Below are 23,586 nucleotides of genomic sequence, written 5' to 3'. Positions count from 1 at the left end.
GTGTTAGGTATCCTATGTCTTTATCTGTATGGTTTGTTTGTAAATATTTTGTTAAATTTGTCTGAACTTCGTCGTGAAGTTTCCAAAATGTTTTAGTATTTATAGGGCTATCGTTAGCCAGTTAACCGTTACCTTAGCAGATACAGCAAAATAATGCTCTAACAATTGTACGACTTATAAAAGCTAACTAGAAGTCTGCAACAGCATTTATCTTGTCAGGTACACATACAGCAATTATTCAAAAACAATGGTTTATTTGCAAAGCAATTTTGTCTGAGTTATTAATAATCCTTATTAAAATAAATATGTTCGTTGTATTGGGAAATTAACACGGATTAAAAAGTATTTCTAAAAACAATAACATTCAAATAAATAAAAATACGACCCAAAACAACTTTTTTACATTATTCATATTTCTTTTTAACATACTTAGGCTACTTGGTGGTAGATGATCACCACTATTGGTGGTGGTATTGCTATTGGGCTGTAGAACATTTAATGAGTATACCTACACAGATGGGCTTGAACAAATTAATTACAATTAAAAAAAAAACTTCTTAATATTTTCTTGCCAAAGGCACCACTCATTTTCTTTTAATAAATTGTATACGTGCGATGCCAGGGCAGATCGCTTGTAGTAAATATAATAAATAAGTGTTAATTATTTAGTATCTCTCTCGTTTGCCTCGGCAACTGGTTAGCTTATGAACCTGTAATAGTTACTGCGGTTTACTGTCTAAAAACTTTTTCAGTAGGAGTCTGGTATTTGAAATTGATTGCCTGAGCTGACGATGTACAGGTTTCATTCAAATTCATCACTTTAGTCAAAAGTAAAGTTTTTTATGGAGGATCACGTTCTATCGATTTTACATAATATAATCTACATCAACATATATGTTTTCATTAAAAAAAAACAGCAATGCTTATCTATATTAAAACAATTTCGGTTAAAGTTGAGTCAGTCGCAGTAAACTAAATCTGCTTTATTTAGTGATAGTGAATGATTTTTTTAATTCAATGCATACACAATCAGTCACGTACTAATGTGTGCCTCTAGAGGTACAGTGCGGAGTTAACTCGATTGTTCACAATCAGCGTGAGTATTACCGTTGAAAACACGAACATGCAAGCTTACATAGTAAGCGCTTTGAATAGTAATTACGTTACATGGAACTCTAATGAGATCATGAGTCGTGTTAATATATAATCAACGTATTTTAGCTGGTATATACTTAGGTAATTAATCTTTATTGTGTTTGTTTTTAAATAAATAAATGTATTTAAATATTTATATATGTGTGTGTTATTTGTTGATACTCTTTATTGTGCAATGTACAATGTACATTTTATTATTTATATTAATTTAGAAAACTAAATAAATAAAAAAGAAAGGTTCACGAACGAATTAATAGAAAGCAATTGATGTCATTCAAACTTCCGACTATTAATTTATTATATCTATTATAGAACACAATTTATATTATGATATACAATGAATTTCAATACAAATAAAAAATATTTTATGGATCCTTAAATAAACAAAATAAAATATAAGAAAGGAAAATAGGCAAAAGCATTGACGCAGAAAAAAAACTAAACAGAGTGTAACAAAAAAAAAAGTAATATTTATACCTTTAATCATATCATCAATCTAGGTAAAAATTGTAACTGACTTAAATTGAGATTTTGATTTCTACTTCAATCAGATTTCAGAACTAAATAACCAAGTTTACTGTAATTGTCTAACACTTTTGTGCAAAGCAAATCTGACGGAACAGTCCAATCAGCACTAAAGTGCATCGAGAAATGCCCGCTGCGCTACGAGTCCTCTAGAGTCTAGTCTAGACGATACCTTATTTTATTATCAATTTTCGTTTGATTTTAGTTTTAGTGAAGAACTTTGTCATTTACGTTTTAGCATCGCAGATTAAAGTCCTCTATAATTTAAAAATTTAAAATACAAAAATCAATCTAATCTTAATACATAAATTTCCCACTGCTGGGCTAAGGCCTCCTCTCCCTTTGAGGAGAAGGTTTGGAGCATATTCCACCACGCTGCTCCAATGCGGGTTGGTGGATTACACATGTGGCAGAATTTCGTTGAAATTAGACACATGCAGGTTTCCTCCGATGTTTTCCTTCACCGCCGAGCACGAGATGAATTATAAACACAAATTAAGCACATGAAAATTCAGTGGTGCTTGCCTGGGTTTGAACCCGAAATCATCGGTTAAGTTGCACGCATTCTAACCACTGGGCCATCTCGGCTCTCTAATCTTAATGCCCACACTTATTTGCCCTGAGCGTCTAAGAATAAATTATTTTGCCTAGCAATTCCAGAAATCAGTTTATATATAAACACCGAATGCATATTATATATATAATAACAAATAATTAGTATTGTGTATAAATTTAAATGACAATCATTACATAGTATAAAACAAAGTCGCTTACCGCTGTCTGTCTGTCCATATACATGCTTTGGTCTTTAAAATTACATAACGGATTTTGATGCGGGTTTTGTCCAATAGATAGATTGATTCAAGAGAAAGGCTTATATGTATAATACGTGCACAATATAGTAGAGAAACACTGATCATTTTAGAGGTTTCTAAAGTTATATCGTAAATAAACACATTTTTTTTCGCTTACATTGCAAACGCTGGCTGGACCTTACAAGATAGATCAAAATAATGTACTACAGTATTGTACACCTTAAAAAGTCCAGCAATGGTATATGGTTATCTCTTAGGGATAACCCACAATAACCATTTTTTGTTCTTTACTTTTTACAAGAAATAATGGTTTGTATTGTCTAATGACTGAAAAACTGTGCACGTTGTATATAAATACATACTGTAGTATATTTAGTATCAGCAATGTACCCGTGCGAAGCCGGTGCGCTAGTAATTGTATATTTTGTAAAATTGTCATCGTAAACTTTTTTTTAACGTTTATCGGTAAATAAATGAAGGCAGCTCCTGTTATTTAATTTATAAGAAAATAAACATTAAATGTTTTAATAATTATTTAAATACAGACGATTAATTAATTGTGTCATCGTTTGTATTAATAATTGTTGCATTGTTCTGAATAACTTTTCTGGTACAAATACTGATCACGCTATTAAATTCGTAGGTATGATGGAACAAAAATGCACTGGTGACATCAATTCACGTTCGTGTATTGAAAGTTATACGACAAAATATTATGTTTATTTGTAAAATCTGTGTACATAAAAGCTCGACAATATAAAAAATCGTTGTCAAGCGATATGAAAGAAGGTTTGATCCTAACCTAAGTATTAAGCAACACCACAGAACACCGCTAGTATAAGCTTGTCACTTATTTTGGAGGGATAAAAGTATCAGTATTATTAACAAAACGTGAACTTTTAAAATTGTAAAAATTCAAATAATCTTCTCAATAGAACCTTAAGGTGGAACTGATTGACTATTGAACCTTTCGATTAAATGGAACGTCTAGTTCTTGTAATAAAAAATATATTTTCGTTGACATTTAATAGATAAGATATTAAGCAACACATATTAACTCTCTTGTTCAACACCGACTGCTTCAATTTATACACTCCACGCCTCCTTTGCGGTTTAACAATCCTACAAACCTCTTCAAAATGATTAATCCGGTAACTTGATTGAATTCAATACCATCTCATAGAACAAGATAAATACGATCACGGAGACAATCTGATCCGAACAATGGCAAATCCAATTTGAGCAATAAGAGTATCTATTGTGACATTCAATCAAGTCAATGACGCCCCTTGATATACGAATGTAAGAGCTTGAAAACTATTTTTAACTAAGTTTATTTCACACGTTAATTTGAAGGACTTAATAATTTTACTAGTACTCCTTATCCAGTTGTTTTAGTTCGCTTACTTTGGCGTTAATTTAATTTAATTGATACTTTTTTTTATATGTTTCTTCATGTCAATGAACTTATGTCAAAGTGTATTGATCTAGCTCTTCAAGAGCGATTAAAATATACCAACAGATACTTAGCAAGTCTATTAGTTAAAAAGTAAAAAATCGAAAATAAAATATAAAATTTCCTTAAAATCTAGTCAATAAAATTATTTGCGATCGTTTGTGGCTCATGATTAACAATAAAGACACTTTTTTTAAACTAATTTTTGGGTGGCAAACGAGCAGGTGGCTCACCTGAAAGTGACTACCACTGCCCATGGCCATCTGAAACACCGGGCTCGTAGGTGCGTTGGCAGCCTTTAGGTAATGAAGGCTCTTTTTGAAGGATCACACATCATTATAATATAATAAAGCATATTTTAGATTTTACTTTGTTTTTATTTAGTTTTTAAATATTTTATACAAAAGCCTAAATTATTACGATACCGTTCCGTTTATAGTTGTATCTAAATTAGTTTTATTAATAGTCATAGATTTTATTCAAAATAAAGTAATATTTGGTTCAAAAGTAGAATATTGTTTCCAAAAACTGTAACATATAAAAACCAACTGTCCGTTCCGAATGAAATAATAAGTTTCTTTACTTCCCGGTTCATCCACCCAGGGATCCTCAAATACATACACCAAAAAAAAACGAATTCGTTCCAGCTAGGAGTTAGGTTAGGTGGAGTTCAGATACATACACACATACAGAAGATTTAAATATATCATGAACCCTTCTATAATATATAAAAGAAATATTGTGCACGTAATTCAAACAAATAAACAGTATAGGAAACACGTATTTCACTTTAACTTGCAATCGTGGCTCCGACAAAACTACAGTTGTGAGTTTGTTTCGTCGATACAGTAAGTTATACAAAGGGCTGATATTATTTACAATGAACTCCGCCTATTATCCATATAATGGTTTTGGTAAATTGCTGATAGAGAAACTTACTTCCTAATAAATTGGCGTAATTTGTAAGTTCGGGTTTTCAGCCGTCTAAATTGACCTCAAGTAACTTGATCAACTTCGCCTTGCATTTAATTAATGAATTAATTGTTATTTTCTACTGTAAACGCATTTTGAATTTAACTGTTATAAATTACTTTGATTTAAACGGCTAATAAGTTTTCAGAATTGGTATTTAGTGAGAGTTTGTAAAGTTGTTTTCGACTTTTTTATTGTCATCTGAATTTTTAACTGTTCTGTCTGTCATATTTTATTAGTGATGATGATGATGAGATATATGAGCAAGGCCGATAATAAATTAAGTTAAAATTGTATTAAACTCGTGTTGTCTGTGTGTCCTTGAAAGCTTCCATTCCTGTTACGGAGACGGTTCTGTGTTCAATTTACGCACGGCCTAGTGAGTTGTTCAATATATACATTATACATGGCAGGATTATTTTCAACATGACCATGTTTTTCACAGATTTCAGGTCGAGATTATAAATATAAATTAAGCATATAAAATCGCATTTTCTCCGGACACTTTTTTAATCCACGATCTTTATTATATTATTATTATTAACAACAGTGTCCTCGATTCGAAAAAAAAAAAAAAACATTTCACGAATGAAAAATTTGCTACTTCGAGGACATTGTAGTAAATTTCAAGCGCTGCATGAAATAGTATTTGCCAAACTTTTAGGGTAGGCCGCCTGCCTGACGTCAAACCTCCTTGGGAATCTATTATCTAGTAACATGCTGAGCTTAATTAAAAACCCGTTAAGTCATTTATTTACTAAGAGGATACTTCGGAAATAGTGGATTTTCTATACGATATGTTTGTTTAGTTTTTGGATAAAAACCCAATTTTTAGGTATATGTTTTTTATAGATTTACGATCTGGTAAAAGAAAAGCAGGATATATTCTCAATAGAAATGAAATAATAAGTTATTATTTAATATAAATATAATATCTAATTCATGAAACCTATTTATAAGTGTTTAATTTGAAAAACAATAAGTAATATTATATCTTTTCTTTCTATATACCTAACTAATCAAAAATATCACCAATAGCCGTTATTATTTTTAAATTGTCGTTATTATTTTTAATCTGGAATGTGATTTTATATAAAGCCAAGCATCATAATCTGACCTGTGCTTATTTTGGTTCCGCGAGCGAAAAAGCAGTATCAGTTTAATATATGTAAAAATGATATAGTTGTGCTGAATATTAAATTTAATGGGGAGACCCACAAATCATAAAGTTACCTTACTATTTACTTGGTGGTAAGGCTTTGTGCAAGCCCGTCTGGGGATGTACCACTCACTCATCAGATATTCTACCGCCAAACAGCAGGACTCTGTAAAGTTGTGTTCCGGTTTGAAGGGAACACTCTCCCTGCAAGTATACAGGCACAAGGGATCATCTTAGTTCACAAGGTTGGTGGCGTTGGCGGTTTGCAATGTAAGGAATGGTTAATATTTCTTACAACACCATTGTCTATGGGCGGTGTTAACCACTTACGATCAGGTGGCCCATTAGCTTGTCCGCCTACTTTTATCATAAAAACACCTAATATAGTATTAAGACTATCTCAGAGAATCATCAAATAAGACCGATAGATCCCTCTCGAGCTCATATCAGCCACGCTACTCTTACTATGATTTATTTTGAAGGTAACATAACTGAAGGTTAAACGTGACAATCGGCAGGCACCTTTAAATTAGTTCTTCTGGTAAGTGTATGTGATGTTGTTGACCTATGTTTTTTCTGAAGAACTGAACATAATCAAATACCCACCACCAGTGTACATACTCCGAAGGTAGGTTAGAAGTATCACCTAAAGTTTGACCTGGCATTTGAGTAGATTGGCGCGCAATGCGTGCCTCGGCCCTGACCTGCTTCTCTTCCATACGCACCTTATTGCAAAAATAGACGTACGTACCTTTCAATATATTTTTTATACATTTATATTAGAAAAACATGTCTGGGTTGTGCTTGACCTTCTCAATATAAATTATTAATTATAAATGTTTTATTTTATAATTTGCAAAAAAAAGTCTTTCGTCGTTTCTCTTCTCTTTAACTCTCCTTTTTCCCTGTTTTCATTCCTTTTATTTTATTTTTCTGTTATATCTTCTACCTTATATTAAGAAATATCTTAAATGTCATTCAATGAATAAAGGCGACCCTCGCTCTGAATGTGTGCATTTATACACAATAGGTCAAACGGCAGTCGGTCAACTATATGCCCATTCACCGCCATTAATTTGGTTCCGCATTTAGGGACAAAGCGTCACATTTAGAACTGTGTTAGTAGCACACAGAGAAATAGCAGTCATAATGTCTGTTTGTTATTTCGAGGTTCGGTTTCCAATTCCAATTCTATATAAACATTGATATCTTATATAATAATAAGTTGACATTACGATGTATAAATAAATAATAAACGGGCATTTTAGAATATATTATTCGAGGAGTGTATTAGCACTTCATATAATCAACGATTTTTTTTTTATAAACTGGGCTGCGAAATTAATATTGAAGTTGAGAGAAATAAAAATATTGACAGGATCCCTAATATATACAAAGGAAGATGTCCATCTCTATCAATATTATCTTAAGAAATTACAATACCACAATAACAAAATATGAGGAACGAAGGCGATTCGTAGACGTGGTAGCACTAGGCTATTAATTTTTGTTATTATTAGTATTAATAATAACAATAAATATATTTAATATGAGACACAAGTATTTAAATTGTTACCTTTATGATTTGACTAAACACTAAAAGATTAGTATTTTTATGGGTCTGTATAATAAAAGCATCTACAACAAGATCACAGAAATCGTTCAATATTAAAGTAGATACCAACAGTAAAATTTGTGAATTACAGAAAAAAATGTAATTAATTTTGACTATTATTAAAAAATAATTTATAATTTGTATATAATAGATAATGTTTATTAGATTCTTAAAGGTCATTTTTGTAACAGCTATGATGAATAAGTTGTGTACCTATATATTAAACTAGTATCAGCAAACGCCATAAAAACGCCGCGACGCAATTTCTCTCAGACTACGTGGACATAATATACTATAAATCATATAACATACTACGTAGATATACTACGTAGACACTACATTAAATATCAAAGGGCGTTATCTTCAGCCTGTACTACTATAGTAATTAATTGAGAAATTGTGCAGTTTATTATTAAAAAATCCAATTTAATGTTTTCAGAGTTCCTGTCTCAGTATGATTTACCTTTAAATGCCTTAACATATTTAATTTACAGATTTTGATGTATTGTTCTAATTCTTAGTTCATCTCGAGTGAAAATGACAAATTATACTGCGATAAAAGAAATTCGTATGTTTTATATTACATTTTTTGTTTGTGATACTCACTGAATAGGGCCTTTAGTATCTTAAACACGATACTTGAAGCTTATTGTAAGGCTTATACACTGTTCTAATGCGGATAAAAATGAAATACAAAAGCGAATGCAAATTCCCGTTAGATTTGAAACGGCATTTTGTTAATACGTCAAAAGTACTGTCATTTGATTATAAACAAAATTATTTAATATAGACTTTTAATAAATTGTTTATTTATTACACACACTTGTATTCGCTTTTGTTGTTTCACTATAAAGTTCCGCGTGCTCCGTCTGCCTTTTTATTATCTGAGGGTAGAGGTATCTTGCAGAATATATCCAGCAAGTAATATGTATCCTACATAATTTCTTCTCAATTTTTACGTTCATGTCTGAAAACAAGTGCGCTTTACTTAGGAGTAGATCTTTGTCAGAGTAGGTACCACCCGCTCATAATATACTTTACTGCCAAACAGCTATGCACTGTATTGTTGCGTTCTGGTTTAAAGAAAAATATTTTAATACGAAAAGTTTGGTAAAACGCGCGCTACATTTCCTTTAGAATTCACAATTTCTTAAATCACAGTCTTGCATCGGAGTTATGAACTTGGTGTAATATATATAAATAAATATAAAATCTTGCAAGTACTCACAGAACAGATATGTCGTGTGCGAAGTTACAAACAGGTAGTTGTAACGTGTACTAGTTTCATAAAATCTTCTATCAATAAATGTTTCAACAATGTAATAGTTGCGGTCGTGTAAGCCCTTAGACAAATTTATGTGGTATTAATAACTTAACTCCCTAATCTCTGCTTGCCGTGTGGACTCTTGCCATGCCATCAGGTAATTAGCAAAATGAATTGTTTTTATAGTTAACGATATGCTCTCCCTACAGCCAATCCATGGGCATTCCAGTCATGAATAATATATAGGGAAGAAATGATTTATTTATTGAATAATATTACTTGCGAAAAGACGATATTAGTGCTCACAAAAAGTATATTATTGAGCTCAATATCTTCTAAACTAATATAGAAGCGAAGGCAATTCTGTCTGGTTGTCTATATTTTGCTCTTTCGCGATCAAACTACTACATCGAGCTTAATTAAATATGGCATGAATCAAACTTCAATTCATCATCCTCCTGCCCTTATCCCAATTTTACTTGGGGTCGACGCAGCATGTCTTCTTCTTCCATACTTCTCTGTCGGACGTCATCTCACAAGTAACATTCTTTCTAACCACATCGTCTTTCACACAATCCATCCATCGTTTCTTTGGTCATTCCCTACCTCTATATCCGTCCACATCCATTCTCAAAATCTTTCAAACAACGTGGTCCTCATTCCTCCGCATAACATGCCCATACCATGACAGCCGGTTTCCAGATAGCTTTTCGGTTACCGGTGCCACTTTCAAACTTCCTCTTATGTACTCATTCCTTACTCTATCCATTTGCGTAACACCACACACTCAACTCAACTCAACTCCAACTTCAAATTTTAATGCCTTAAACCCAATGACCAAACCCTAAAATGCGAGCGAACCCGTGGGCGACAACTAATTATTTAACATTTTTACATCATAGAGCATTGTTATTTAAACAAATATAATAATATAATAAATATAAAATTAAATGGCTTTTGTACAGTGTAATTTTGTTTGCTATTTATTTAAAAAAGTGTTTATTTAATTAAAATTTATAAGCATAAATAAAATTATAGTTGGTCACACCATTTCAGCGCGTGGTTGTCGTAAAGCCGAGTAAGGGAGAGTTACAGAAGTAATTAATGCTTTATGGGTTCATCAAATATATATTATAACAAAATCTACTGCAGTTTATACCGGAACCCAAAAACACAGGTATGTGTATAATTTTTAGTTTTATTTAAATTCACTTTTTTTTCACTCTAAATATCCAACTAAACCAGGAAATATAGCTAATCATAAAATAAAAATTGTGAAAACATTCAGGTATAAATAAAATAATTGAACAAAACATCTATATTTTGAAGGTTCAACAAAATTACTAAATAATTTTATAAGTGATACAACAAAGCTGTGTAAAATATTGCGCTGAAGTAGAATTTGGTTCGTGTTCTTGTAACGACAGCTAATTTCCAGCGACGTGAGCGTAAATTGTTTGCGAATTATTCTCAAACGAGCGTTGATTACTGATTCATATTTTATCAATTTTGCATTTGAAAATAAATATATTTACGTGTTCGTTAATTTGAACAATAACCTTGATGTTTAGTTTATGAAATAATTTTAGTCGTATTTGTAGATTATTTGTAACTTTGTATATACCTATATAATATGTAATATCATTAACTCGCATAATATCATGAATAGCTTATAATTTTATTCATTCTATATTTCAGTTATGTAACAAATGTATGTATTAATAAATTACTAAAAATTAATTAAATTTAAAATCAAAATCACAAATGTTACAGAGCCATAGAGAGCGGGATGCCATAAGTGCCCCCAATGACGACACCCCTAAGTAAGTTACTAAACAAAAAGCGTGGGATTCGCCATTGGTCCACGCCATTGGTCCATGGTACTACATAGTTTGACACAAAAATTGAACAGTCTTCTAACGTTATAAACTGAGACAGCTAACTGGTTGCATATCCTTTAAAAATCTTGGCACATTTTAAACAATGAATGTTTCCGCATATTAATTGGTCTCCGACTGCGAATGCTGTACTTTGAGCCCAAATGCTCGCGTGGGAAGGAGGTGGACTCTTTCGGTTCACATGATCTCTCTTGTCCAAGAAGTTCAAGTAGGCTTTTCCATCATGGCTCCCTTAAGCCCCCTGAAATTAGTCGTGATGATGGTAACAGACCTGATGGACTGACGTTGGTTCCCTGGGAACGAGGAACTCATGATTTATATAGTAACTATTGTTAATTTTTATTTCTATATAGTTAAGGACTTAATGTTAATAATTCTTATGTAAATAAATTTATTAAAAATAAAATAAAAATATATGAAGTTAAGATTATATAATAATAACAGATCGTGATTTAACACACATACCGACATAATGATTAATTATTTATCGATATTATATGTATTTTCCAATGATTACTTGTTCTAGAAACCTAATTTTATTTCATAATGACAACATTGAAAAAATATAGTCCATAAAAATTTCACGATCTGTAAAGCAATAAACCTTTATTTTATCGCACAGTTTATTGTATTCCCATAGTGTGTTAAAATCCTATTTATACAGTCGTAATGTGAGACATTTATATCGCAAAATAAAATATAATCGCTTAACATAGTCGGTTAAAGAAGACTGCCTCGTAGCTCTCGTGGCTTGCTATAGCGGCGTAGATTCCGAGACGCTGCGTTCAAACCTCGGTTTAGGTCAATAAAAAGTTATTAGGTTATTTGGTTGAATTCTCAGTATTAATACTCCAATGCCATCGAAATACTTTAAATATTAAAACGTTTTGATGTGCATATTCAAAGACCTGACATCCTGTACAATTAAAATAAACGATAAATTTGAAAAATGTATCTGCACTTGGTGCTGCATTGGTGTGATCTTAAAGTAATACTTAATATTTCTTAGAGCGACAATGTCTATGGGCGGTAGTGATCTTTTACTTTTTTTTATGTTATAGGTGAATATAGAGGTAGGGGGCGACCAAAGAAACGATGGATGGATTGTGTGAAAGACTATATGGCTAGAAAGAATGTTACTTGTGAGATGACGTCCGACAGAGAAGTATGGAAGAAGAAGACATGCTGCGCCGACCCCAAATAAAAATTGGGATAAAAGGCAGGAGGATGATGATGATGATAGGTGCCAAACGCGCAGGAGGCTCACCTGATGGAGTGAAAGTGATTATGACTGCCCACGGACATCTGCAACACCGGGGTGCTTGCAGGTGCGTTGCCGGCCTTTAAGGAATGAGTACGCTCTTTTTTTGAAGGTTCCCAAGTCGTATCGGTTCAAACAAACCGCCGGCGTAAGCTGGTTCAACAGATTGGTAATGCGAAGCTGAAAATGTCTTAAAAATCGCGCTGTTGTGGATTTTCGGACATCAATGTGGTGCGGAGTACGTCCGTCAGCTCGTCAATTAAAAAAAGACACAATCGTGACACAAACTGACAATTGCCGATTCAAAGGTCAAGAAGATAAACACTTTGTAATTATTCAGGAGAGCCGTTTTTGTGAATTTCAGTTTAAACTTCTGAAACTTAACATTTTGTTCATTTAGAATATGTATGCATGCCTTTGTTTCGTTAGGTTACTGTGAACGTCCTAATTTAAACATAAATAACTATTTAAGTAATCCAATATAAAACAATTAGTTTAATAAAAAACGTTGTCACTTACTATTTTTATACACTAAAGTTACACCATTGATCTAATATGATCACTTAACATTTTAGTGTATGATTTATTGATACATAGAAGACTTTATGTTTTTTCATGACTGAGGAGACAGCTAAAAAAATATCAATTAACTTAATCGCCAGCTTACTCAATAATACTATTACAACATACTATCGCTTAATACATTTTAGAACCCAATGTCTGTATAATGGAAAATTATAAAATCACTAAGATTCGTTCCGAATAGCGAGTAGGCACTGGCGCAATACAGAAGAAAAATGCCATAGGCGCCATTAGTATTTTTTTTGTTTTATAATCGGTATTCATTTACATTATTACCCACCGTATGTTTTGAAATAAATTAGAAAGAGATAGAATTTTGAGATATTGATAAGTGCAAATGAAGTAGCATGATAATTTGACATTTGACATTTAACTGTCAAGGGAAAATGTTTGCATTTATCACGTTTGTCTTCTAGACCATCGATATATAATTATCCACAGGCCACACCGCGTGATTTAATCTGGGTTAAATGTCACTGCTCTGCCTTATGAATAATAGATTGAGTAAATGTTATATATTATTAAAATGTCATATATATATCTATAAACACTCTTTTAAAAGGGGTCATTAATTTCTTATTGGCTTTTTTTATTTAAGTTAAGGACTAATAGATCCTGTAATTTTCGCATTCAAACAAATAAATAAACAAAACCCTACTTTACTATGTATATAATGGAGGTACATATTATACATGAATATTAAAAAAACGTGAATAATTAATTGGTTAAGTTAAGCGTATCAAATATCATTTTAAATGAATCATTGTGTTGTTATATATTTATTAATTAAAATAATATTTCATGGAAAAAAACAGTATCGCTTTAAGTAAATATAATCTGCTCAAAAATTATTATTATTACAGCAAGACTTGAAGTTCATACCTGTCGTCGTTTAGATTTAGTAAAATTTGTATGGATTGCTATGACAATCCCCAGTCTATTTGATATAGATGCTTCGCCGACCATCGTCTGTGTATATTCATCAGCCAGCATACACGATTAGGTACCTGACGGAAGTCCGTAGTCTTTTAAACTGGCTTAACTTGTGTATGTATATTTACTGGATTCTAGTAATTAATTTAATGATAAATATTTACTAATTAATTCATCATTCATCATAATTCATTATCATCATTAGATTCATCAGATATTAGCTCATCTTCAACAATGATGTAATTTGTTTTGTTAGTACCATTTACCAAAAAATATTTTTACAGAAGTACACTAAACAACTCATTAAACATCTTAATAAGTATTTAATAAGCTCTCAGATAGTGTATTGTTTTTCTGACTACAGTCTTACGCATGTACATAACCATACTTGATGAGAAATCTTAGATGGAACGCGCTTGTCTAGAAGATGCCAAACACTTAAATATATTCGAATATTTTTCAATTATGAAACAATTTTCATATGTTCCATAAACTTATGTAACTGACGTCTCATACTAAAAGTTATAAATTTTCAGACAACTTTTGAAATTTCTAAATAATTTGAGCGTACTCGTAGATCATTAATTTTAATTTTAAATCGCCTAGACACCAATGCGAGGAGAAAGTTTCATCTCATCAGCATCGCCGTCTGTGTAGAATGCAGATGGTCCGCTATTTTGAGATAAAATATTATTTAAAAGTTCATCTTGTTCATATATTCCATGCATAACCATGGAGTGAATTTCCTACAAAATTAAAAAAAAATTATTACAAGAATAGTACTAAATACGTTAATATGTCTTAACTATGTCCGAGCTAATATTATTGAGTATATTTTAAAAAATATACTCAATAATATTAGAAATAAGTTTCTGATAAATCCCTACGTGAAATTCTTAAGAAACATCAAATGATCATTTGTAAAATAAGAATTTTGTTTTTGGTACTAATAATAGGGGCACATTGTTTTATAATGATATTAATCGTTTTGAAAATATTTGCATAACATAAATTAATGTTAATCATAGTTATATACGACCTTTGCTTATATGGGATCCATTTGCCACGAGCATCAATATTAATGACATTATTTATGTGAACAAAAGATTAGAAGCGAGCACAACTCGTTTTTTAATATTAAGCGTCACATTATCGATTGTATAGTAAGGTCGAGGACAAACTTGAGCCTTCACTCGCGGTCGACAACATGCAATTTAATATAAATATTTGGGACATAAGTGCTCTTAAAGGTCAGGAGGACCCTTTTAATAATAAATGAGACGTGGGAGTTAAAATAGCCCAAAGCACCTAACAAACATAATCCTTCTGTAGTTCGGTAGTTGTTATTCAAACTTAAAATATTATATTTTGACGATTTCTACTGAGATATTAATATTATATAAGACTCGTCATTATTTTTCTACGTGAAAGTCGTGGAGTGGTGTGGCCCAAGATTACGGATTTTTAATAAATCACAGTCAAATTATTTTTATTGCTTATGTGTTATTGACGCGTCTTGGGGGTAAGAACATCTTGTATGCTGTGACAACAAAGACGTGATGCTTTTTTATGCCGACATGCTTGTGTACAATAACAACATGCTTATTTGCTTTCTCGTGTGAGTGTATGCACTACACACGCAGCAGTAATATATGTATTTATTATAATAAAAACCAGGCATTTTATTTCTTTACTCTTTTTTTTATTACTTTTCTTCAATTATTCTCATCCGGTGCCTTGGCGATCGAAAATCGCAATTTTTGTTTGTTTTTACAAAGTCCTTACATTCTATATTCCATTAGACAACATTTTATTTTTAATTTACTTCAAAGGCATTTTATTTCAATCCGATCACCAGTGTGATAATGTAACGAAATCGCAAAATTTCATAATAATATCAACAAATCATTGCAAACAAGTCGTATATCGAAACACATAACAAACAACATGTAAATTTCTTCCAATGTTTAAAAAGTATTTTATTTATAAATTAAGTTAAGACTAACTTACTTATTTCTTGGATAAACACCGCTTTAAAACAAACACAACCGCTGTAAAAATCGTAATTAATGAATAACAAACCTACTTGAAAACTGATTAAAAATAGCGAAGTATAAAAAAAAAGTAACACAACTGTATAATAAATTTCTTAAAAATATAACTAGCGCCAGCCCTTTCGATGTTTAAACGTAAACTTCAACATACATGTTATACAATAATTTTTTTTGCTAATTCATTTGTTTCTTGGGCGTTAATATATAATATTGTAACCTTTATATTAAAACTTTATTGCAATCCCATTAGATAAACTTTGTTCTTTAATTAGTAAGAATGGTCCCGTACCTTAAAATTAACTTTATAAATTATACTTCCTTAACAAACGCAAAAGGAATTGTCATAGATAAAGACATCAAAAATTCCAACAAAGATATTTACGTTCATAACTTAAAACGCTGACTTATAGAAATCCAAGGTCGAGGAAACGGTATTTTCTGATCAAAAGACCAACCCTTTTGAACTAAGTTATGGTTCACAGCGCCCATGAATTTCTTTTTAAAATTCAAGGCATATTTTTTTCTTTTACGGTATTATTTTAATGCCCTTTGAATCCTTTTTGCTTTGTGAGCGTCCTTTAATTTTTATGTCCTTTTAATACAAAAGTAACGTAACAGATCATTATCCTACGGCTGTTCTCTTAAGTAGAGCCAGTATATATATATTTAGTATAAATATGGCACCATATCATTCGACATATGTAATTTTCGTCACGATGCTTATATCGCTGAGCAATATGTATCGTGTATTATAAGCAAAAGACACACACTTTTGTGTGTGTCTTGAGTTGACTTTTTAATCAATGTTGCGTGCACGACTGAACGTTTTTTTTTTCGTATTTATTTTTAAAATAAATTTTAATCAGACCTAATAATTCGTTACAATAAATATCGTCCCACAATTTTACAGTTATACGTTAAATAAATTATACACATTGCCTACTCTAAGGTCCTAACGGGTAAAAAGAGAGACCTGGCTTAATATTGATAACAGCGCTTTATAGTTTAATTAAATTATTTTATTGATATGGAAACATTAAGTATAAATTGTAACATGATAAACAATAAAACTATTTTGTGTGTTATGACTAACAAGTCATTAGACATAACCAAAATATAGACACTTGTATAATATGTATTATAAAAGTGTCTATATTTTGTCTACATTAATCAAAAATACTAACGGAAAATACATATTTTACATAAATAATTTTAATAAAAAAAAAAGAAATTAAAAAAAATAACCAAACCAATGTGGTTATTTTATATGTAATCGTGGTTAACAACAATTTAACAAATTATGAAATTACATATCTCAATATTAAAATTAAAATTTTCAGTGTGGAAGTTTTATCAGAACTGCAGACAACTATCTAAGCAACTACAAACAAAGAAATAAAGAATAGTTCGGAAGAGTCTAGATTAATTTATCATTATATTCGTTTCAATAAAAGTTACAGTCCGCCTTACCATTTTATGTAAATATAATGGGTAGAACTTCGAGTAAGTTTTGTTTGATTTATTTATAAAACTCAAGCTGCGGCTTCATACACATGGCTATTAGTTTACTAAAAATAATTACATAATTTATTCTGTATTTTTTTCAAATATTTCAGATCGAAATCTTATTATTACTGAAACTTAATAGTTACTTCTGAGTGAAGCAGGTTTCTAATGATGAAACACTTATCAAAATCGGTACAGTAGTTTCACAGTTTATCGTTTACAAATAAACCAATCTTTTCTTTATATATATATAAATATATACTAGTTTCTGTCCGCGGCTGCGCGTGTGTGAGGAGGTGCGGTGTTTCTTAGGTATTAGGTACTTTTTTAAAAGTTACTGCTATTCTAGACTGTAATCTATATCTGTGCTAAATTTCATTCAAATCAGTTTAGCAATTAAGTCGTGATAACAGACACCCATCCAACTAAACTCTTGCATTTATAATATTAGTAAGATACTATAAAAAAAAACTTTTTCGTAGTTTTAAGTGTATTCTATATATAATATTTTGATTGCAAATATGAAATAACTACTACAATAATAACTACGCACTCATTGTATTTTACTCTACTGTAAGACACAAATGACTTTAATAAAGAAATCTTAATATTGTCTGCAACTTTGACCGTGTAAATTCAGGACTAGTACCTGTGGATACACTTAACCCATTACGTTTGGATTTAGTTTAATCTATAATTTATGCACACCTGATATTGCAGAACCAGTATATATTATAAGCGCAGCGGTATGTTTACTTACTGAGGTACTTGTATTAGAATACGATATTAATTGTAAATTTAATCAGTAGTAAATATGTTTTTTTAATTTAAGTTTCTTAGCCGAGATGGCCCAGTGTTTAGAACGCGTGCATGTTAACCGATGATTTCGGGTTCAAACCTAGGCAAACACCACTGAATTTTCATGTGTTTAATTCGTGTTTATAATTCATCTCGTGCTCGGCGGTGAAGGAAATAATCGTGAGGAAACCTGTATGTGTGTAATTTCAAGTAAATTCTGCCACGTGTGAATCCACCAACCCGCATGGTGGAATACGACCTTCTCCTGAAAGGGAGAGGAGGCCTTAGCCCAGCAGTGGAAAATTTACAGGTTGCTAATGTTATGTTAATGTTTATTTAATTTAAATTTCATATGGAAACCTTTAATAAAAATAGCCAGTCTCTAAATCTAAATATAGTTTCCAAAAAGGTTCACATATCGTTATTAACGGCGTGTATTAATATTAGTGTTCGGGCCTTGTGCTTTCAATATATCTTTTTATAAGTCGACTAAGAGTAAAGACAGTAAAAAAATAAATTAGGTTAAATTAAATTTATTTTATAAAAAATGATTATATCAATCAGTAGTAATGAGTCTTCGTGAGTGAATAGATCCGTAAGTACCACCTACTCATCACTTCTTCTACCGTTAAACAGGACTACTTAGTATTTTGTTCCACGCACAAGCACAAGAGACCGCTTAACATCGATCGACTCATTTACCGACCTAACTATTAGATATAAATGAAATAAAAAAGTAACGTAACATTTGACATTAAAAATTAATAAATATAAATTGTAATCTTTACATAATTGAATATTTGATGAATAAATTAAGAAAGCCTACACGATACAATATTTTTCCATTAAATCAACTCAAAAGTATGAAAACATTTGTTGAATTTTATAGCTTAGTTTACAGACTGCGATCCCGAATACCACAGCTTGATGAATATTTCAGTCGTCCAAATACGTAATTCGGGAGACCGGCATGTGTTATGCCAACCTGCCGGTTAATATTAAAATATGTAAATCAAAGTATCACCATATCCTTCATCCTTTTTTCACTAAACCCTTCGTATAAATGCACTCAAATATTAAAATCACATGTTTATTACATGTATGCGTTACGAACTAGCGGTCCAGATCTCTTATATTAATAATTTTTATTACGTTTATTAGTACATTTATTGAAATAATATTAGATATTGTGTTTCATAACAATAAAGTCGTTAGTGATCGTTCCGTAAATGTGTCGTTTCCCGATAAACAACAGTAAACGTAAACATATTAAATATTTAAAGGCGAGAGATCACCTTTGTCAGGATTAGCCATGATTTATGACTTCTAGATGCAATTGAATAACAAGATGAAACGTCAAAATCAATATACTTCTTCAAATAAAATTAAAATCTGTGTTTAGTCCAAAAATCAAATTAATAGTCTCAATATTCACTTTATATCACAAATAAATCGAAATTAACAAAAACTATCGTAGATTACACGGAACGATAGCGATTCGTCGTATTTGTGGTGCATTTACATTGACGGTTTCTCTTCCCAGTTGCATGACGTCATTATGTGTGCGCTAACCATCCACGCGACGCTCCGCTAGATTTTGACAGGGACGAGAAGTTGTCAAATCTAGTTCCGACGTAATTCAACATATGGCGCTACGCATGCGCCGTCATATTTATTAATTGTTTTAGATTTAATTTGTCATTAAGGAAATGAAGGTTAAGGAAAATATCATGAAACGTATCAGATGAAATTCTACCAAATCTGTATCTACCAACCCTCATTCGAATAGCGAGGAGGAATAAGTTCCAAATCTTCTCTTTGAAATTTACATGCTGTTACGTTAGATACTTTTATTGTTTTAATATTCGTAGCGTATATTTTAAGTACATGTAGAACCTAAATGAAGAATGTATATATCAATACTATTACTATTAATGTATAATTTCAAATAAACTCGAAACGTAATAACGAAATAAACACAAAATATCTTAAAAGTATTTTAAATTCGAACGAAAAACTTTCAAAAGAACATCAATTAACGTCTTCGGAGAAAAACTTGATTTTACAAATGAACTAAGACTTCTTTCAATACATAGATTGATTGACTTAAGTTATATACAAAATGTACATAGCATAAACGGGTTATATATCTTAAATCTTAATGCGTTTCTTCTAAATATCATTTTCAAATGTACATTTTAAAAAGAAATAAGTTATATTGTATTTATATTGTGTTAGAGTAGTTATTATATTTATTTTATTTTCTTTGTAAACAATTATCTGTTAAAACTCTCACGAGTTCGATTTACCGTCGATTGTTTGAGAACGTATAATTAACGTACGTATTAGGCCAAAAAGCTAAACACACCAACAAATATACAAAATTTCAATTTAATCAAATGAACGATACGTGAATGTATTTAATAGTAACAAATATAGTATATAGTTATTCATAATTAATTCGATGGGCTTTGTGCAAGCACGTCTGGGTAGGTACCCACTCAACATATATTCCACCGCCAAGCAACAATACTTGGAATATTTGTGTTCCGGTTTTAAAAGTGAGTGAGTGAGCCAATGTTACTGCCGGTACAAGGCACAATAACAGTTCCTAAGGTTTGTGGCGTATTAGTGAAAAGGGTGGCTGAGATTTCTTACGGCGCCAATGTTTATGGTCAGTGATGACCACAATTGCCCGTCTGCCTACCATTTCATAAAAAATATATTTTATCACTCGAAATCATAAAAATATAAATATCACAACGCTAAAGTAAAGCTTTTATATGCTGGCAGCGTTTTTAATTTATCTAATGGAAATATATTTTTTTAATTTACTCTGCTATTGAAAAAAAATCTTTCAACAAAATAATATTTATGATACATTATATCTTATCATGTAAGACAACAATGTCACGATATATACAATAACAAAACATGTACATATACATATTAGATACCTATATATTAACTCAAATCTCTAACCACAGCTCTCCTAGTTCCATCTAGAATTCATTGTTTTTTTAAAAGAAGAGTAACAAGAGTTCTAACAAACAGTTTTTCCATAATGATATTATTTATTGGTTTATCTAATATGAGTATGTATATTATCAAATATTATGGAAACATTATAATGGAACGCGTAGTTCACATACCACATTTGAAGTCTACTTCTTCTGATAAGACCCCGTATGAAAAAGAATATTAATAAACTAACGCATTGCGTCTGAAATTGGTCAAAAAATTTCAAAGTTCCAACCAAAACACAAACGTTTCAATGGTGTGGTTGCTTCGATAATGATACTAATGATTCAAAAAAAAAAACCCACAAGCTGACCAGCGCAGTCCTTAGTCTCAAGGGAGAAATAAAGCTAAACGCAAAGGGGACGTTATAGGGAACGGATCCCCATCTAAATCCTGCATTATTTACGAGAGCAATAAATACTCTAATGGTGATTTAGTTGTTAATTGCGTTACGGTTAGTTCTTCCATTGTGTCACAAATTACGAAATGTTGTTCATAATGTGTTATTTCGGTTGTAACCTGTAAAGAAATTTAACATATTCACATCCCTTTCTGATGTGCTAGCTTAAACAGCTAGCAAGTCCTTTAGTTTCATCAAATCAGTTTGAATTAAAATGTATGAGCTACATCATTAGGTCTGATATAAATATTAAATTCGCAAAATCTCATTGCATAGTCAATTATTATTCAGAGCAAATTGTTTTAAGCTATACAAAGATATAGAAGTGTAATGTGTTAATAAAATAACACAAATTAACTATATGTTTAATAAACATAGAAAAAGTATTGAGTATTCTCTTTACTTCGGCTTGAAACCGCTAATTTAATCATTGGAGAGAAAATGTACATGCTAAATGTTTTCTCCAGTAAAGCTGAATCTTATAATGTACGAAATTGTTAACTAACGACGCGATAATTAACTGTTCTATATATAAATGATCTCTATTCGAATGTGCTTTAAAATGTTTTTGGTATCATACTGATGATAATTTTCTAAAATGTTTATGAAATTACAACATGTAATCCCATTACTCAATTTACGATACAACATTGACCGAAATATAATGAAAAAGATAATACATGTCTGATTTTATTTTAGTGAAAGCAGTTCCATGTAATCTATATCTATATCAGTCAGGTCAAATTAAAACCGCCGAGTTGACCAACATGCGACTAAGTTCACCGAGCGAGATATGTTAAGCCCAAAGAGGTCGGGTCTCACGTGAATATAGAGCCTGCATTATTTACGAAGGCTTAAGTGGTAATTAACAAAAGTTATTTATGCTATAAATAATTTATCTTCTAAAAATTTTATAATAAAACATTATGAAAAAGTAAAAACATAATTAATACACTTAGTACATATATATTAAGATCTTTTTTAAATTTTCATACAAAAATTACAAAATAAAATATTTAAAATAAAATCACGTATACCTTTCAAATCAGCGGTAATGTCATTCCTCTATAAACAGTTCACCAGAACTAACTACACAATGTTATATAATATATAATACTCGCGAACGTACGATTCTTATTTCACAGAGCGTCACGTCCGACCCCGACGACGGTCAGAGGGATACTGTTTCACGATTCACGTCATATCACTCGAACTCCTGAACAACCGTGTGAAATGCGCAAGTCACGCGGTACTAAGTTATACCTACTTCTGAAATTTAAATTGTTATTTATTCTCATTATGAATTGCACACGCACCGAAAACTACTTGGGTTTGAGACTTAGTTTACCTATATTCCGTGTTCGGTTTAGTTTCTCAACACGGTGACTAGTAAGACGCTCGTGCCTACTTAATGGCGTCTTGCATTCGCTTCGTTTTGATTCCTATATATTTTTGAATGTTTCTTGGTGACATTTTTTAAGGATTCATCTTATTAATTTTTGGTAGCAGTGTGCTGGGAGTTTTTCCATAGCCCAAAGGTTCAGGATCGAACCTTTCACTATTTATATCATAAACATATAAAATAAACTAAATACTATCGACGCTTCTTTGTTTTTATTTTAAATTTGTATTTTTTTTAATAATTCAGCATTTATTTATTTAAAAAAAAAGATTGTGCGTTCTTGATATTGTAATTGTTTGTAGTTGTTAAAAAATAGGCACTAAGGTTTTAGTAAAACATTTTTTGGGTGTCAATTGGTCACTTCAAAACGTCCTACTAGCTAGCTTTTAAAAATCAAACTAGCCGCTCCGTGTGGTTTCACAGCCATTAGCTGTTCTTATAATAATATCATATAACCTTTTGGACGTCGCACACAATTTTTTTACAAATCATACTAGTGTATCCTTTTTTTTTATCTAGCGAGTAAAGCGTTTCACCACATACGGTGGCATAAGATATTTAGGACTGAACTGAACTAATGGTTAAGCGAGGTAACGAGGTTACGCCCAAATATTCTAATAGATGGCGCCAAACCGAGCGAAATAAGATCAATCATAAATCTCATAAAAAATAGGACAACAGAATTGTTTTTATTTCTTTCGATGTTAATTAACAAATGATTATAAAATAAAATTGATTCAATTAAACTTACAATATTTTTATTTATATTT

The 23,586-nt window shown here is 31.1% G+C and overlaps 1 protein-coding gene across 1 annotated transcript in view; it reads right to left on the bottom strand.

The window, feature by feature from the left end:
* Positions 1-22,622, bottom strand: part of LOC113393077 (insulin-like growth factor-binding protein 2-A) — a 35,930-nt gene extending 13,308 nt beyond the window's left edge. The window contains exon 1 of the mRNA XM_026629774.2: positions 22,452-22,622. The gene's annotated coding sequence lies outside the window, so the exon portion shown is untranslated. The remainder of the gene's footprint in view (positions 1-22,451) is intronic.
* Positions 22,623-23,586: the final 964 nt, after the last annotated feature.

Source organism: Vanessa tameamea, chromosome 12, assembly GCF_037043105.1.
Source record: "Vanessa tameamea isolate UH-Manoa-2023 chromosome 12, ilVanTame1 primary haplotype, whole genome shotgun sequence".
NCBI classification, from domain to species: Eukaryota; Metazoa; Arthropoda; class Insecta; order Lepidoptera; family Nymphalidae; genus Vanessa; species Vanessa tameamea.
The sequence above is the reverse complement of the archived record's forward strand: the minus strand, read 5'-3'. Positions and strand labels throughout refer to the sequence as shown.